This window comes from Macrobrachium nipponense, chromosome 7 (assembly GCF_015104395.2).
Source record: "Macrobrachium nipponense isolate FS-2020 chromosome 7, ASM1510439v2, whole genome shotgun sequence".
NCBI classification, from domain to species: domain Eukaryota; kingdom Metazoa; phylum Arthropoda; class Malacostraca; order Decapoda; family Palaemonidae; genus Macrobrachium; species Macrobrachium nipponense.
The window spans coordinates 20,609,420-20,628,720 of record NC_061109.1 but is presented as its reverse complement, the minus strand read 5'-3'; the positions used below and the strand labels follow the sequence as shown (position 1 = coordinate 20,628,720).

Here is a 19,301-nt window from a genome sequence, read left to right as displayed (position 1 = left end):
GGATCAATTCCCGGGTAAGAGCGAAAATTGATCCAAATTAAATTATGCAAATAAATAATGAAATGAAAAGAATACTGTATTGCGAATCCACTTTCATTGCATTTATCATACAAAATAAAGGCTCGTGCCGAGCGCAATCACACTCTCGGTAACGAACGCACAGGGCAAAAATATAATGAAAAAGTACTTACATTTTTCAATTACACACTTTCGCCCAAAATACATGACTCGGCGCGCGCGCCCTCCCGCACCAGAGAGACATAATTCAAGGGTTCAATACATGAAAGAGAGGAAATCGCCGCATCTACAGCGATAGCTCCATGTTGGTTCATAATTAAGTAATGAAAATGAAAACAGTGTACTTACAGTTTCATTTTCAAGTCAAACAAACCATTAGTAGAAAACACAATATAAACAAAGCATACGACGATGAAGCGGGCAGAGAGCGATGACGAACACGTCCTTCACACCCGCGGCCGAAAGCAAAAAGTGATTTGTTTACCTCCCAGGCGCGACTGTCGGACAAGCAGTTAACTACCGTTCTCTCCCCTTGTTCGAAGCTTACGACCATTCCAGCTGCCGCTAGCTACTTCCTATTGTTAAAGGACCGAGGGTTTGTATTACGTATCGGAACAAACATTGATCCAAGTAAATAATGCAATCTCAATAAAATATGAAAATGAAAAAGAACTGCACTTGCGATTTCACTTCATTCAAATAAAAAGGGGAAAGGATCAATTTCCGGGTAAGAGCGGAAACTGATCCAAAATGAGTATTGCTACAATCAAAATAAATATATGAAAATGAAAAAGAATACTGTACTTGCGATTCCACTTCCATACAGAATAAGTTTCGTGCCGAGCGCATTCGCTCGGCAACGAGCATACAGGTCAAAAAAAAATATAAATGAAAAGAGCACTTACTTACGATTTTCATCTACACATTTCCAACCAAAATATACGCTCGGAGCGAGCGCTCTCCCGCCCTCGGCACCGAGCATACACAATACGATTATCATTTCTGGGAAAATGAATTCCCGCACTTACGCCCTTCAGTCCCGGCACTCGGGTAATCGGAGGGCGTGGAGAAACCAAGATCCTTTAATTCACAATTGAATTCAATGGAAATAAATATAAATGAAATGATTGTACTTACAATTCAGTTTCACTAGATAAATGAGAAGAAAAACACAACCATGCGAAAGCAACGACGATGAAGCGGGCAGAGAGCGATGATACACGTCTACACGCCAGCAGGCCGAAAGCAAAAGTGATTTGTTTACCTCCCAGTCGCGCGCGCGCGCCTGTCGGACAAGCAGTTAACTACCGAACCCCTTGTTCGAAAGCTTATGACCTATCCAGCTGCCGCTAGTACCTTCCTATTGTAAAAGGACCGAAGGTTTGTATGCCGTGTCGGAACAAACAAAATACATCGAGGAAGCTGTGCGGGGGGCAGGAAAGAAGACGAAGAATCGGATACCAAGGGAGTCGCGGGAGAGCTTTCCGACGACTTCATGGCAGACCTTCGCTTCCCCTACCCCCGCACAGCATGTGAAAATGTAAAATGAAAATGAAACAGAATACTGCCCTTGCGATTCACTTCATAGAACTTAAAGGGGAAAAGATCAATTCCCAGGTAAGAGCGGAAACTTGATCCAAATATATGATGCTATCATAAAATATATATGAAAATGAAAACAGAATACTGCACTTGCGATTTCACTTTCACAGAAAATAATCGTAAGGATCAATTCCCGGGTAAGAGCGAAAATTGATCCAAATTAAATTTTATGCAAATAAATAAATGAAAATGAAAAGAATACTGCAATTGCGAATCCACTTTCATTGCATTCTATCATACAAAATATGACAATTTGTCGAAAATTGCATTTTTCCTAACTATACAAACCTGAGGTCCTTTAACAATAGGAAGTAGCTAGCGGCAGCTGGAACGGTCGTAAGCTTCGAACAAGGGGAGAAACAGTAGTTAACTGCTTGTCCGACAGTTGCGCTGGCGGAGGTAAACAAATCACTTTTGCTTTTGGCCCATGCAAAATACGCAGAGTGAGGGGTGGCATGAGGAGGGACTATATGTAAAGGACCTCAGGTTTGTATAGTTAGGAAAAATGCAATTTTCGACAAATTGTCATTTGTTCCGATACGTAATACAAACCCTCGGTCCTTTAACAATAGGAAGGACTCACTTCTTGGTGGGAGGAATCTGAGTCTTTGATGAACAGACTGGTGTTCGTCCATCCCTGGAATGCCTCCCTGGTCGTAAGAGCAAGGGAGGGATCCAAGCCTCTGTCCGATGATCGGGGTGTGCACCGCAGGATCAATGGTCCAGACCTCTGGGCCGAGTACTAAGAGAGAGGCAAGCGTATCTCTTCGTACCAGCAAGCAAGAACTTGTTCCTGTTTGCAAGAGGCAACATAAAGTATGGGTTGTCTCAAGCTGGCATCCACTTCCTCCCCCTTGTTGGAGGAAGTGGTGGATATACGCTCCTATCCCTAGTGAAAGGGATAGGATGGGGCTCTGTTGAGTAGCTCACCTGCATCTTGTCCTTATCCAGCAGGGTGACGACCGTGTCCCTCTAACCACAGGTAGAGGGGAAGAAAAAGATGGGAAGAGGAGAGCCAGTCACATCTCATTCACTCATCCATTCTTATGGTCACACCAGGACTCGATGCTGTTCAGCCTGCGAGGGTCTGGGTTCGCTACACAACGTGTTGAGCAGCCACCACGGGTCCCAAGGAAAAAGATCCAAGGACCTGTGCAATATCCCGAAGGTAGAAGGAAGGGCATGTGGTCTGGTTGACCAGACCCTTGCCTTCAGTACCTGCGCCACGGAGAAGTTCTTGCGGACAAGGCAGCATCTCCTTCGCATCGAAGGCGGTGAAGTCCATTAGGGAGGGGATTGTGAACGACTCGAACCAATCGTCAGGGACCGAAGGGTTCTGAGTCTTCGCTACGAAGTTCGGTACGAAATCGAGCGTCACGGATCCCCATCCCCTGGATGCTTGACTTCGCAGGAGAAGTCATGCAGTTCCTCAGAGGAAAAGAAGGAAATAGTCGCATGACCTATCCCTCTTCTCTACTTCGGTGATGTCCAGTACCCATACTGGTCTGTCCGTTTGCCACGAAGTCTCTCGCATCCTCCTATCCCCATGCAGCGAAGTTCTCGGTAGTGGATAGGACACCGACACTCCATGGTGGGTGTCAATGGTATGGGTACTGTGACAAGCTATTAAACGAAGTAATGATTGCTCTGTAACAACGAACTAAGTCAACAGCGTAGTTCGTAAACTGACTCGGCCGCTCTGACAGCCGCCGACTGACTGCGTTCGGTAGGAGGCAAGTTGTCAAAGCATCCGAGTAAGTCACGTGACCTTCGCCTTTAAAGGGTTATGCCGAGAGACCAAACAAATAATATTTTGTTTGTCACCAATGCCGGACAGCGAGGTGATGATTCTCTTAAGGCATGTGGCCAACAGGCGAAAGTCAATTGCCTTCTAGAGACCGAGGTCCCTGAAGGTAAAAACATCTCATGGTTGTTGAATCTCAGCTAAGGAGAAACAACACTATGTACCGTTGAAGACGAAGGTAGATATTGAATGCAACCTACGTCTTCACATATGAATCGAGAGAAGGATTCTCAAGATTCATAACCTGTGCTTACAAATGACTGAAAACGCTAACCGCTATTTCATTGCTGTCCGGTGAGAAGTCGTAGTTGCAATGAAAGCGGGGCGTTCTTCAGTAATGAAAACACAGGGGAAAGCCGCCTGAAGAACTGCTTCTCATGGGCTGAACATTTGGAAGTAGAGCTGTCAGGTCGGAGAGTAGGCGATGTCTTCTGACACATCTCGTAATTCGGTTGAACAATGAACAATTGTACACCTACGAATAAGAGATATTTTGAAGACAACTCAGATGTCTGCAAAATCATTCGCTTATCGCAGTGCGATGCAGCGGGAGACTGTACAGACTTCTGTTACCGTGCGGTAAAAACAGAAAGATGAAAGAGTCCAAGAGATATCTCTGTTGAAAATTCTCGCAATGTCGAAGGCGATGGAATCTAGCGTCACAGCAGTAGATGGTCCTTCATTATTGCGAGAATCCCCGTTAATCAGAGACCTAAGTCCATGATTGTTGGGCAGAGATACGGTTCGGTAGTCAATCAAACGCAGGGCAGAGAGAGACATACATGACCGTGCATATCGGAGGCCCAGCTGATACTGAGCTGCTATCAGGCAGTTCAATACGCAGTAGTTGAGCCTGAGCTCTCGCTGACTCGTCATCCTGAGTTGCCAGGTAATCCATTATTCCACGAAGGAATGCGTTCGGCTAGAACTACCGAGCATAAAAAGATATGCTCGAGCAATTATATTTAGGCGAAACGAATTTCGGTAAATATAAACGTTGAAATGGTGTTGTCATGACAAAAACCCATAAGTATATAAAATTGAAACTGAAAAACTCCTGGGAGGTTGCAGGCAAACCCCGAGTTGCAGTTCAATTAGAATACTTCTCTTATAAGTCGCAATCCGTAGATTAACTAGGATATGCGCCTACCCCTCGGACAATTCAACTGCTTAGTAGAATCATGTCGCGAGGTTAATATACGTAGTATATTTGTAGGATTCTGAACAACGATCTCCGTCCTAAATTCTTTCCTTCAAGAAAACAAAATAAGGATTGGAGATCGACCACCTTCGATCTCTATCAAAGAGAGTGAGGAGAAGTCTTCCTCGAAGGAAAGCTTCAATGGTGAACACAATACTAAGACGATAGTTCAAGCCAAAACTGGATATTCCCGTCCGATCTTCTCTAGTCCAGGTGGTCGCCTACTGTGAGATAGTTTCTTCAGCAGCAGTCTTCTTTCCCAATGCTAGAAATTCCAGGAATTCGAGCATAGGCGAGGTTCCCGATTATCGTGTATATCGGGGATTCTCGTCCTCGCTCACTTTGGACCGTGGTCTCCGCGTAAGTGTTTGGAGATCGTAAAACTCGAACACTGAATGCGTAGAAATTCCGTAGAATTCTAAGCAGTCTGCGAAACCCCCACCGAATTCGTCAACCGATATCGACTGGTGGTCCTCTCGATTCCCGTAGAAATCGAGAATGGGGCAGGATTCCTCCTCAACGACCGGGGCTTACGTCAGGTAGGACCCGAAGGTCCCCCCGGTAGCGCAGTCCCGAACGTGGGATCCTACAGAGAAATCTCTGTAGGATCCCTCCCCTTTCCCTCGTAACCGTAAGGAGAGAGGGAATGGGGGAGGAATTGGATACTCGCTCGCCTTCCCAGTGGAGCTAGCAGTTGGAGAAGAGTAGGAACAGCCATCGCCTTGCGGCGATGGCCTCTCAGAGTCTGGGAAAACGTATCGTCAGGAGAAAACGTTTTCCCGCGGAGGGTTACGAACTCTCACTGTAGGTAAGGGTCTGCCGCCACTGGGAACGTCGTCTGGGTGGGCTGATCGACACCTGACAGGAGAGAGCCGATACCGTCCTCCGACTCATTCCAGTCCTCGTCGAGGTCGAAACCTCTCAGGAGGACCGAAGGAGTATTCAAATACGGTGTCCGAAGACAAGTAGAAACGCCGCTGTCGCAGTAGAGGAGGTGGAAGTAGCTTGATCGACCGGCCAGAACTGAGAGAGCCTTCTTGTCCGGAGACGAGAGACTCTGGTTCGAGACAGAATCGGCAAGTTCCAATCGCGGCAGACCCACCGTCGGTTTGGGGTCCCTCTCGGGCCCCAAAACGACTCGAGCAGAGACGTGGGCTCTGCTGGTGGAGCGGCAATCCTTCCGCAAGGTCATTATGCTGACGAATCAGCTTAATGACTTCTGCAAATTCCTCTGTATCTCGGGAGTAACCGTGTCTTGCGGAGTAGGACCGTCCAGTCCCTCCAACAAGAACAGATCCCGAGATACTCCTCCTTCAGAAGGAGGAACAGCGGCAGACCCCTGACGGTCGCCTCCAGCTACTTGCGCGTATGTCCTGGTCGGTCCTACAACCGTGCCTGGTCCATACGGCGTCATAGCGGGATCGCGAGCGGCGCACCTCTCGCGATCACTCATAGGTACCTCGCTCCTCCCGGGTAGTACGAGAGGTTGAAGGTACAGGAGAGGCAGACCTGACGCTCCCCCCTAGCTCGCTGGCAGGACCAGCGTGCTTGGAGGGCTGCTGCTGATCGTCCACCGCAGTGGCGATCGAGCAGCAGGCCTAGCCTTGCCGCTCGCCTGGGGCGAGAGGCTCGGCTGAGAACGTCGACGCTGATCTCTAGCGTCAGGCGAGCTGTTGCTGGTTACCGTCTCCGCCCGGTCCCGATGGGAGCGGCGTCAGGTGACCTGCTAGGCTCGTTGTCGCGGTGAGACCGGCGAGCGTCCTCTCGGCGCGTCGAGCCGCTGGTACCAGCCGTGGCTGGTACCGACGACCGCGGGGACCCCTTCCTCGCCTCAACCCGTGGCTGGTCAGCGACCGTCACGTCAACCCGAGCAGCCAGCTGGTCGCTGCGAGAGCGTCCACTGGCCTAGCGAGAGTCGTCTGCACGACACTCGCTAGTCTTCTGCTCCGCGCTTCGGTCTTGGCGGCGAGCGAGCTCGAGTGTCAAGACTTTGGCTGGACGGTCTCCCGCGGGAGACCGTCCACTCGGTACTTCTCGCTAACGAGAAGCCGAGGCGGATCCTGGTTTAGCGGCAGAACCGCTAGAACCAGGCGAGGAAAGTGCCAGCCGAAGCTGGTACTCCTCTGGTCCCGTCTTCTTCTCCTTGGTAGAAGAAAAGATGGGCCCTGTTTCCCGAGGGAGCAGGAGGACCAGCCGAAGAGCTCCCCGAATCGCCGGAGCGAGACGGGCCTTAGAAGGTCCCGAAGGAGCCTTCTTAGGGGGGAAAACCCGGGTTACCAGCTGGTCGCTGCAAGAGCGGCCGCTGGCCTGGCAAGAGTCACCTGAGCGTCTCTCACCAGCCTTCTGCTCCGTGCCGCGTCTTGGCGCCGAGCGAACTCTGGCGCCGAAACTTGGCTGCACGGTCTCCCGAGGGAGAACGTACACTCGGGATCTCTCGCGAACGAGAGACCGAGCCGGAACCTGGCGTAGCGGCATCGCCGCTAGCACCAGGCGAGGAAGTACCAGAGCTAACGATACTCCTCTGGTCCCCGTCTATCTCTTCCTTACGGAGGGGAGACGGGCCCCGCTCCCGAAGGAGCAGGAGGGACCAGCAGAAGGACCCCCCGTCCCACCGGGGTGGGACGGGCCCTTAGAAGTTCCCGAAGGAGACTTCTTAGGGGGGAAGGCAGCCTTCTTCTTCTTCGGCTTATGGGCCTTAGAAGTCGAAGGGGAAGAGGCAACAGCAGACGATGAAGACGAAGATGACAGCTTCCTCTCTCTCCTCTTCCTCGTCAGCTCACGCAGGACAGTCGTCAGGTCCTCCATCCAGGAGGGAGCCGGGGCAGTTGCCGAAGCAACAGGGCCCGACTGCACCTGTCCGGAAGGACCTGGGACTGGGGAAGACACACCGTGGGCAAGGACCAGCATGGACAGGCACAGGAATCAGGAGCGACAGGAACAGCAACCAGCTCAGGAGCGGCAGGAACAGCGGCAGCGGTAGACCCAGAAGGGACAGCCAAGCCACAGCGGGAATCACATCAGCGGTAGGTACGGCAGGCCCAGCGATCGCCTCGTAGAATCATCGGCAGCAGCGGAACCTGGGTCCTGGCGGCCGGTCCAGGGGCGAGCTGCTGCTGGAACAGCGGAAGTCTGGGGGCAGGCAACACGAAGAAAACAGGCGGCGGCGGCAACCCCACCTCGGTACGGCTGCGGCCCTAGTAGCGGCAGACGGCGTCATCGACACAGCATGGGGAGTGTAGACCAGGAGGGGGGGGAGCAGCATAAGCGGCCGTGGTAGTAGTGGAGACCGCCCCAGACCTCGCTAGACGCTGCAGCAGCCCGTGGATGCTAGGCACGCCCTGCCTCCGCGGTGGTCCATACCTGTCCAAGGTCGTCTCCCACGGATGTAGCACCTGCGGTAACATAGATAGATTAGTAAGAGGGGTTCCCTCACGCACGGGGGGAAGACATGCCCCACCCCGAACGCAAGGAAGACCCCAAATACAAAATACAACGAAGAAGCTGAGCGGGGGGCAGGAAGGAAGACGAAGAATCGGATACCAAGGGAGTCGCGGGAGAGCTTTCCGACGGACTCCTGGCAGACCTTCGCTTCCCCTACCCCGCACAGCAGTGAAAAGTAATATGAAATGAAACAGAATACTGCCCTTGCGATTCACTTCATAGAACTTAAAGGGGAAAAGATCAATTCCGGGTAAGAACGGAAACTTGATCCAATAATATGATGCTATCATCATATATATGAAAATGAAACAGAATACTGCACTTGCGATTTCATTTTCACATAAAAAAATCGTAAGGATCAATTCCCGGGTAAGAACGAAAATTGATCCAAATTAAATTTCATGCAAATAAATAAATGAAAATGAAAAGAATGACAATTTGTCCAAAATTGCATTTTTCCTAACTATACAAACCTGAGGTCCTTTTACAATAGGAAGGTACTAGCGGCAGCTGGATAGGTCGTAAGCTTTCGAACAAGGGGTTCGGTAGTTAACTGCTTGTCCGACAGGCGCGCGCGCGCGACTGGTAGGTAAACAAATCACTTTTGCTTTTGGCCCAAGCAAAAACTGCAGAGTGAGGGGTGGCATGAGGTGGGGCTATGTGTAAAAGGACCTCAGGTTTGTATAGTTAGGAAAAATGCAATTTTGGACAAATTGTCATTTGTTCCGACACGGCATACACCTTCGGTCCTTTTTACAATAGGAAGACTCACTTCTTGGTGGGTGGAATCTGAGTCTTTTGTGAACAGACTGGTGTTCGCCCAACCTTGGAAGCCTCCCTGGTCGTAAGAGCGAGGGAGGGATCCAAGCCTCTGTCCGATTGATCGGGGTGTGCACCGCAGGATCAATGGTCAGACCTCTGGACCAAGTACTAAGAGAGAGGCAAGCGTATCTCTTCGTACCAGCAAACAAGAACAAGTTCCTATTTGCAAGAGGCAACGTTATGGTGTCTCTTGTTTGGCATCCACTTCCCCCCCCTTGTGGAGGAAGTGGTGGATATTCGCTCCCATCCCTAGTGAAAGGATAGGATGGGGCTCTGTCGAGTAGCTCACCGGACATCTCGTCCTTATCCAGCAAGGTGATGACCGTATCCCTCTACCCACAGGTAGAGGGGTAGAAAAAGATAGGAAGAGAAGCCAGTCACTCTCTCATTCACTTATCTATTCTTACAGTCACACCAGGACTCGATGCTGTTCAGCCTGCTAGGGTCTGGGTTAGCTAGACAACGTGTTGAGCAGCCACCACGGGTCTAAGGAAAACGATCCAAGGACCTGTGGGCAATATCCAAAAGGTAGAAGGAGGTGCCAGTGGTCTGGTTGTACCAGACCCCTGCCTTCAGTACCTGCGCCACGGAGAAGTTCTTGTGTAACTCGAGGGAGTGTACTTCTAGGTCATCTTGGTGCTGACGAAGAGTCTTCAAACACTCAGCCTGGGATGTCGAGTTTCTTCAGAAAGCGCGGTCGCGCTTTCACAGGACAAAGCAGCATCTCCTTCGCATCGAAGGCGGTGAAGTCCATTAGGGAGGGGATTGTGAACGACTCGAACCAATCGTCAGGGACCGAAGGGTTCTGAGTCTTCGCTACGAAGTTCGGTATGAAATCGAGCGTCACGGATCCCCATCCCCTGGATGCTTGACTTCGCAGGCAAAGTCATGCACATACCTCAGAGGAAAAGAAGGGAATTGTCGTATGACCTATCCCTCTTCTCGACTTCGGTGATGTCCTGTACCCATACTGGTCTATCCGTCTGCAGCGAAGTTGTTGTTCTCGGTAGTGGATAGGACACCGACACTCAATGGTGGGTGTCGATGGTATGGGTACTGTGACAATGCCCGTTAGGACAAAGAAAAGATTGTTATGGAAACAACCGAACTAAGTCCACAGCGAAGTTCGTAACAGACTTGGGCGCTCTGACAGCTGCCTGCTGACTGCGTTCGGTAGGAGGCAAGTTGTCCAAGCACCGAGCAAGTCACGTGACCTTCGCCTTAACAGGGTTATGCCAAGAGACTAAACAAATAATTTGTTCGTTACCGATGCCAGAAGGCAAGGTGATGACTCTCTTAAGGCATGTGCCCAACAGGCGAAAGTCAATTGCCTTCTAGAGACCGAGGTCCTTGATGGCAAGATATCTCATAGTATAGTTGATTCTCGGGTAAGGAGAATCAACACTATGTGACGTTGAAGACGAAGGTGTACAGAAAATGCAACCTACGTCTTCACAGCTGAACCGAGAGAAGGATTCTCAAGATTCTGAACCTGTGCTACAAAGACTGAGAACGCTAACCGCTATTGATTGCTGTCCGGTGAGGATCGTAGTTGCAATAAAAGCGGAGCGCTTCCAGTAATGAAGACAGGGAACTACTGCCTGAAGAACTGCTTCTCATGGGCTGAACATTTGGAAGTAGAGCTGTCAGGTCGGGAGAGGTAGGCGATGTCTTCTGACATATCTGTTAATTCGGGGCGAGCAATGAAATTGCACACCTACGAATACGAGATATTTTGAAGACAAACTCAGATGTCTGCAAAAATCATTCGCATTATCGCAGTGCGATGCAGCGGTTGACTAGTACAGACTTCTGTTACCGTGCGGTAAACAGAAAGATGAAAGAGTCCAAGAGAATCTCTGTTGAAAATTCTCGCAATGTCGAAGGCTATGAAAATCGAGCGTCACAGCAGTGAATGGTCCTTCATTATTGCGAGAATCCCGTTAATCAGAGACCTAAGTCCATGATTGTTGGGCAGAGATACGGTTCGGTAGTCAATCCAACCAGGGGAGAGAGAGACGTAACCGACCGTGCATCTCCGAGACCTACTGATACTGAGGCCGCTATCAGGCAGTTCAATACGCAGTAGCTTCTCGGTGACTCGTCATCCTGAGTTGCCAGGTAATCCATTATTCCACGAAGGAATGCGTTCGGCTAGAACCATCGAGCATAAAGAATACGCTCGAGCAATTATATTTAACCGAAACGGATTTCGGTAAATACAAAAGCTGATTTGGTGTTGTCATGACAATACCAAGTATCTAAAATCGAAACTGATAACTGCTGGGAGGTTGCAGGCAACCCCGAGTTGCAGTTTCAATTAAGGATAGCAATTCGTCTCCGTCACAAACCGTAGAGTTAACTACGGTATGCGCCTACCCCCCGGACAATTCAACTGTTAAAGAATCATGTCGCGAGGGTAATATACGTAGTATATTTGTAGGTTCTGTACCACGACCTCCATCCTAAAATCTGTTCCCCTCGAGGAATGAGAATAAGGATTGGAGATCGACCGCCTTCGTTCTCTAGTCAAGAGTAGTGAAGGAGAAGTCTTTCCCAAAGGAAAGCTTCAATGGTGAACAGAATACCGAAGACGATAGTTCAAGCCAAACTGGAAGTTCCCGTCCGTTCTTCTCTATTCCAGGTTAAGCGCCTACTGTGAGATACTCTTCTTTCAGCAGCAGTCTTCTTCCAAATGCTAGAAATTACAGAATTCGAGCATAAGCGAGGTTCCCGATTATCGTGTAACAATTATCGGGGATTCTCACTCACTTTGGACCGTGGTCTCGCCTAAGTGTTTGGAGATCGTAAAAAACTCGAACACTCTGAGTGCGCTAGAAATTCCGTAGAATTCTAAGCACTCTGCGAAACCCCCCACCGAATTCGTCAGACGATATCGGCTGGTGGTCCTCTCGATTCCCGTAGAAATCGAGAAAAGGGGCAGGATCCCTCCTCAATGACCGGGGCTTACGTCAGGTAGGACCCGAAGGTCCCCCCGGTAGCGCAGCCCCTAACGTGGGATCTTACAGAGAAATCTCTGTAGGATCCCTCCCCTTTCCCTCGTAGCCGTAAGGAGAGAGGGAATGGGGGAGGAATTGGATACTGGCTCGCCTTCCCAGCGGATCTAGCAGTTGGAGAAGAAAAGGAGCAGCCATCGCCTTACGGCGATGGCCTCTCAGAGCCTGGGAAAAAGTATCGTCAGGAGAAAACGTTTTCCCGAGGAGGGTTACGAAACTCATACTGTAGGTAAGTGTCTGCCGCCACTGTGAACGTCGTCTGGGTGGGTGGGGCTGATCGACACTGACAGGAGAGAGCCGATACCGCTCGACTCATTCCAGTCCTCGTCGAGGTCGAAACCTCAGGAGGACCGAAGGGGTATTTAAATACGGTGTCCGAAGACACGTAGAAACGCCTCTGTCGCAGTAGAGGAGGTGAAGTAGCTTGTTCGACCGTCCAGAACTGAGAGAGCCTTCTTGTCCGGAGACGAGAGACTACCTGGTTCAACACAGTCGGCAAGCTCCGATCGCGGCAGACCCACCGTCGATTTGGGTTCCCTCTTTCGGGCCCCAAAACGACTCGAGCCGAGACGTGGCTCTGCTGGTGGGAGCGGCGATCCTTCCCCGAGGTCATTGTGCTGACGAATCAGCGCCGTAACCTCGGCAAAGTTCCTCTGGATCTCGGAAGTCACAGCATCTTGCAGAGTGGGACCGTTAAGCCCTTCGAACAAGAGCATATTCCGAGAACCTTCCTCCCAAGAAGGGGAACAGCGACAGCCCTCTCGGTCTTCCCCATCCACTTGCTAATACGTACTAGGCCTGTCCCAAGAACCGTGCCTGGCACGTAGGGCGTTGTGGTGGGATCATGAGGGGCGCACCCCTCACGATCACTCCTCAATACCTCGCTCCTCCCGGTGTAACCCGAGGAGGTTGAAGGTAAGGGAGAGGCAGACCTGACGCTCCCTCGTTGCTCGCTGGCAGAACCAGCAGGCTTGGAGGGCTGCAGGCGATCGTCAACCCGCGGTGGCGATCGAGCTGCAGGCCTGGTCGAACCGTCTGCTGTGGAGAACGGCTGGGATGAGCACAGCGGCCCCGATCTCGAGTGTCAGAAGAGCTGGTGCTGGTTGCCGTACCCGGTCGCTTTCTGTGAGAGCGACGGTCAGGCGACCTGCAGGCTCCACTGTCACAGTGAGACCGGTGCTTGTCCTCACGGCACGTCACGTCGCTGGTTCCAGCCGTGGCTGGCACCGGCGAAGGGAGGACCTCTTCCCAGCCTCAGCCCGTGGTCGGTCGTGGACGTCACGTCCCCGGGTAGCCAGCTGTTCGCCGCGAGAGTGAGAGCTGGTCTGGTGAGAGTCGCATGAGCGGCTGTCACCAGTCTTCCGCCCCGTGCCGTGAACCTGACGCTGAGCGGACTCAGAGGTCTGGTTCCTGGCTGCACGGTCGCTGGTAGGCGACCGTACACTCGGTACCTCCCGCGAACGAGAGGCCGAGACGGACCCTGATGCAGTGGCAGAACCACTGACACCAGGCGAGGAAGTACCGGTGTTAGCCGGTACCCCTCTGGTCCCCGTAGTCTTCTTCCTTGCGGAAGAAGAGACCGGGCCCCGCTCCCGAAGGGAGCAGGAGGACCAGCGGAAGGAACCCTCCCGTCCCACCGAGGTGAGACGGGTCCCCGAGAAGCTCCCGAGGATACTTCTTAGGAGGGAGGAGGCAACCTTCTTCTTCCTCGGCTGTGAAGCCTTAGAAGTCGAAGGGGAAGAGGCGGCAGCGACGACGATGAAGAAGATGAAGACGACGACGACGACACCTTCCTCCTCTTCTTCGTCAGCTTCCTCAGGACAGACGTAAGATCTGCTATCCAGGGCGGAGCCGGGCTGCTGTAGCCGAAGCCACAGGGCCCTGGACGCACCTGTACAGACAGACCAAAGTCTGGGGTAGTACCACACGAACAGGGACGACATCAGCAGGTATGGGCATCTCAGGAACAGCAGGCACAGCCAGCACAGCATCGGTAGGGACAGCCAGCGCAGCAACGGCAGGGACCGCCAGCGCAGCAACGGCAGGGACAGCCAGCACAGCAACTGCATGGACAGTCAGCCCAGAATCGGCAGGTACGGCAGGCAGCACCGGAAACACAGGAAGTGGAGCAGCAGCCAGCAACATCCTGGTACCGGCGGCAGGTCCAGGGCGAGCTCTAGGGCAGCGGAAGTGTGGTCGCTGCAGCGCGGCAACCACGAGCGGACGGCGGCACGCCCCCCACCCCTCTCGGTACGGCGAACGGCACTTCACAGCGGCTGTAGGCAAGACTGTTACCACGTGAGGCGAGTACACCAGGTGAGGAGGGACGTCGTCACCTGGTTGCGTGGTCACCACTCCCATGGGTGACCGCAGTAGGCCCCGACATAGAACCGCAGCCCCTGGACACTAGCACGCCCTGCAAATGGAAGGACGCCCATACCTCACCAAGGTCCACCCTCGTGGCAGTAGCACCTGCGGAAATAACAGTAGTAGCGATTAGTGGGGGGGAAGTCCCTCGCCCGGGGGGGTGAGCCCTCTCGAACGAGTGGAAGACCCCTAATACAATTGTACATTGGGCACCGAGCGCCCTCCCCCGCGTCGACGGATCGCGAGGAGAAGAACGCCGATAACCTCCCCCCCCCCAAGGGGAAGGGCCATCTGGGTGGAGCTGAGCGGGGGGGGGGGGGGGGGGGTTCTCTGTTCCCCACCCCCCGCACAGTACCCCTGTACCCAACAACAATATAAGAGCCCGAGAGCAATCGTGCCATCAGCCCGAATGCAAGGGCATAAGGATCAATTCCCTGACTGAGCGGAACTTGAACCAAATAAATATTGATGCAATCATAATAAGGAATAAAATGAAAATGCATCTTGCATTACGATTCACTTCACAATGAATAAGGGCTCGGATCGAGCGTATTTGCGCCCTCGGTACCGAGCGCAAGGGTGGAAGGATCCATTCCTTACCTTTTATGGATCAAGGTTTCTGGAAACCTTGATCCATAATGAATTGATGCAATCAAAAAATATATGAAAATGAAAAGACTACTGCGCTTGCGATTTCACTTCATACAAATAAAAAGGGGAAGGATCAATTCCCGGGAATAGCGGAAACATTGATCCCAGTAAACAATGCAATCTCAATAAAAAATGAAAATGAAAAAGAACTGCACTTGCGATTTCACTTCATTCAAAATAAAAAGGGGGAAGGATCAATTTCCGGGTAAGCTCGGAAACTGATCCCAAAATGAGTTATTGCTACAAACAAAATAATATATGAAAATGAAAAAGAATACTGTACTTGCGATTCCACTTCCATACTGAATAAGTTTCCGTGCCGAGCGCATTCGTTCGGCAACGGGCATACAGGTCAAAAAAATATAAATGAAAAGAGCACTTACGATTTTCATCTACACATTTCCAACCCAATATACGCTCGGAGCGAGCGCTCCCGCCCTCGGCACCGAGCATACACAATACGAGGATCATTTCTGGGAAAATGAATTCCCGCACTTACGCCCTTCAGTCCGGCACCTCGGGTAATCGGAGGGCGTGGTGAAACCAAGATCCTTTAATTCACAATTGAATTCAATGAAATGATTGTACTTACAATTCAGTTTCACTAGATAAATAGAAAAAGAAAAACACAATCATGCGAAAGCAACGACGATGAAGCGGGCAGAGAGCGATGATACACGTCCACACGCCAGCAGGCCGAAAGCAAAAGTGATTTGTTTACCTACCAGTCGCGCGCGCGCGCCTGTCGGACAAGCAGTTAACTACCGAACCCCTTGTTCGAAAGCTTACGACCTATCCAGCTGCCGCTAGTACCTTCCTATTGTAAAAGGACCGAAGGTTTGTATGCCGTGTCGGAACAATATTGCAATTGCGAATCCACTTTCATTGCATTCTATTATACAAAATTAAAAGGCTCGTGCCGAGCGCAATCACACTCTCGGTAACGAACGCACAGGGCAAAAATATAATGAAAAGAGTACTTACATTTTTCAATTACACACTTTCGCCCAAAATACATGACTCGGCGCGAGCGCGCCCGCCCTCGGCACCGAGACATAATTCAAGGGTTCAATTCATGAAAAGAGAGGAAATCGCCGCATCTACGGCGATAACTCCATATTGGTTCATAATTAAGTAATGAAAATGAAAACGTGTACTTTACAGTTTCATTTTCAAGTCAAACAAACCATTAGTAGAAAACACAATATAAACAAAGCATACGACGATGAAGCGGGCAGAGAGCGATGACGAACACGTCCTTCACACCCGCGGCCGAAAGCAAAAGTGATTTGTTTACCTCCCAGTCGCGCGGCGCGCGACTGTCGGACAAGCAGTTAACTACCGTTCTCCCCTTGTTCGAAGCTTACGACCATTCCAGCTGCCGCTAGCTACTTCCTATTGTTAAAGGACCGAGGGTTTGTATTACGTATCGGAACAAAAAAGGCTCGTGCCGAGCGCAATCACACTCTCGGTAACGAACGCACAGGGCAAAAATATAATGAAAAGAGTACTTACATTTTTCAATTACACACTTTCGCCCAAAATACATGACTCGGCGCGAGCGCCCCCGCCCTCGGCACCGAGACATAATTCAAGGGTTCAATACATGAAAAGAGAGGAAATCGCCGCATCTACAGCGATAGCTCCATGTGGTTCATAATTAAGTAATGAAAATGAAAACAGTGTACTTACAGTTTCATTTTCAAGTCAAACAAACCATTAGTAGAAAACACAATATAAACAAAGCATACGACGATGAAGCGGGCAGAGAGCGATGACGAACACGTCCTTCACACCCGCGGCCGAAAGCAAAAGTGATTTGTTTACCTCCCAGTCGCGCGCCAAGCAGTTAACTACCGTTCTCCCCTTGTTCGAAGCTTACGACCGTTCCAGCTGCCGCTAGCTACTTCCTATTGTTAAAGGACCGATGGTTTGTATTACGTATCGGAACAAATTTGGAGTTGTAAGTAAAAACTTCGAAAGCGTTTTAGGGTTGTGGGCACTGCGTTGGCTTTCCTTTTCATTACCCTCTATTTAAATCTTAAAATATGGCCTTAATTTCTAACATTGGAGAAAATACTTACTTTGAAAGGAGAGTAGAGGTCTTTAGCTCCTTCTCTCACCAACAATAACTCATGACTGATGACCATCTCCAGTGTTAGGACGTGTTAAAAGTACTTTTTCGGAGGGTGGCCTAGCCGCGGTAGTCGGTGAGTCGGTCAGTCCACGCGGTTGTTCACCCTAATTCCTTATGTAAAGGACCGAGGGTTTTTATATTGTGTAGGAACAAATCTTTGTTCAGACTGAAATCGTTGCGGAGATCGTTCATACTGTATGAATAGTGTATGTGAGGGTCGATAAAGACAATCGTTCAGTGTACGGGGGCCTTAAGGAATAGGCTAGCTACCTATAGTAGTAAGCATGAACTCGAAAATGTCGAAAGTTCCCTCTTTCGTCGTAACCTACAATTATCACGCTTTGTTTTAGAATCATACTTCCTCAGAGTAAGGTAAACAATCACAGTAAATGTTTGGTAACTTAAAATAGTTGCTGCTTACCATAAAATAAACGCGAAAATTGGTCTTCGATACTTCGACCTCTCCTGTCACCCAGAATCAGCTGAGCTATCAGCTGGAGCCGCCTGGTACGGGTTTGTTTGGGCGAGTTTAGGATTCGATTAGGGCAGCGTTACGCTCATTCACTTTTACATTCATTACAGATATTTGTTATATTTTACGGAAACATATTTGCTAAATTAAAATTTGAGATTTTTAAAATCTTAAAAATCTATAATATATAAAAATAAGCGACGAAACATTTTTATAAGCAATGTCCTACTATAGCTGCCCTTCGCCATTGTCCTTTTGAGACCTCACAGTTTTATATTTACGTGTAAAACGCCGTAGATTTCCCCCCAAGTTTATTCGGATGGATTGGTGATATAAAATAATTTTCCCGGCTTAACATAATTACATTAACAATGGCAATGATTTACTATACAGTTTTTTATACAACTAGTAGGAAAATCAACCCTATGTCCTCATGTAGTTCAGTTCTTTATGAAAAATAGAAATATAAATATCACATATATATAATTGAAGTGAAAAGAGACATTAAATACAAAAAGTAACAAGATTTGTATATACTATTATGAATCAAAGTCATACAACAAATAAAACAGAGGTTTTGTGAATTCCGCAAATTTGGTGTTATTCAACCATAGGTCTGCCGCTGGTAGGGGCAAAGGGCTAACCGGAACCCGTCCTCAAATAATGGAAAACAAATATATCATTTTGTTTCCCTTCTGTTCTACAGTATATTCATCCGGTTTGAGTAAATTAAAGGCATCCTTTACATGGAACTTTCTGTATTTTTATTTTCTTCATTGCATCATGCTTCACTTAAATTGCTGGCATCGTAATTCCACTCCGCGCGCGCGCGCACACACACACACATACTCAATATATATAAATATATATATAGCTGACGTTCACAAATTATATAAAAAATACCTACTGAAAATCTTTAATGCAATATATATTTTACTCCAAATAGAAAATGCCTTTCATTTCTTATACTCCACAAAATGCTATTTAATTTGATTGCAATGAACTCTCTAAAGAAACTCATGCTGAAACTATAAATTTCGCGAATAAAAGTTAAAATTCATATTTATTTATATTACCGAACATATTTTCGTTTGAATTGCAGTCATTGTCATATCTAGTTATATGTGAAGTTCTCAAATTATATCATAGGCACGTGACACATTCTGACTCACTGCGCAGCCCCACTAACGCACGTTATGGGTTTGCCAAGTACATGGGGCATGTTGTACTGAATGCCGTAACTAGCCATTGCTAGTCACAATTTGCGTGATCAAATACCGTAAGTCATGAGGCCACGAAATTGTTGCGTGTTGCGCCTTGTGACGTGACAACTTTTGACAGTAGTCACCATCCCTGGCGCAAAGTCGTCAAACTTGGGGACTTGGTTATGATTTATGCCGATTTATGGCGAATTGGTTGTAATGAGAGCACAGTGGTGTCATAATGGGCAACATTTCGGCCATTACGACGTACATGGTTTGAAATCACCAATGTGTGACCCAGGCTTAAGATAGCAATTTGGCTTCGAGTGTCTGGCTACTAGAATTGGTGTAGACAATGAGATATAATTATATAATTAGTTTCGTTCGTACAAAGGATTGTTTGCTATCTTCTTATTTAGAGGTTCTTATAATCCTGGGAAAGGAATAAATTGAACGTTTCCTTATATGTATTATCCTTGATAAAATGAAAACTTATAACTTCTTCCACCTTGCTTTGGGTATTTGGACCTAGACAAACTATTCTGAAAAGGCACTTTGTTTCTTTAC

At 49.2% G+C, this 19,301-nt stretch overlaps 1 protein-coding gene across 1 annotated transcript in view; it reads right to left on the bottom strand.

Moving 5' to 3' along the window:
- LOC135217413 (coiled-coil-helix-coiled-coil-helix domain-containing protein 7-like) overlaps positions 1-17,624 on the bottom strand; it is a 161,265-nt gene extending 143,641 nt beyond the window's left edge. Inside the window, exon 1 of the mRNA XM_064253255.1 lies at positions 17,482-17,624. The gene's annotated coding sequence lies outside the window, so the exon portion shown is untranslated. The remainder of the gene's footprint in view (positions 1-17,481) is intronic.
- Positions 17,625-19,301: the final 1,677 nt, after the last annotated feature.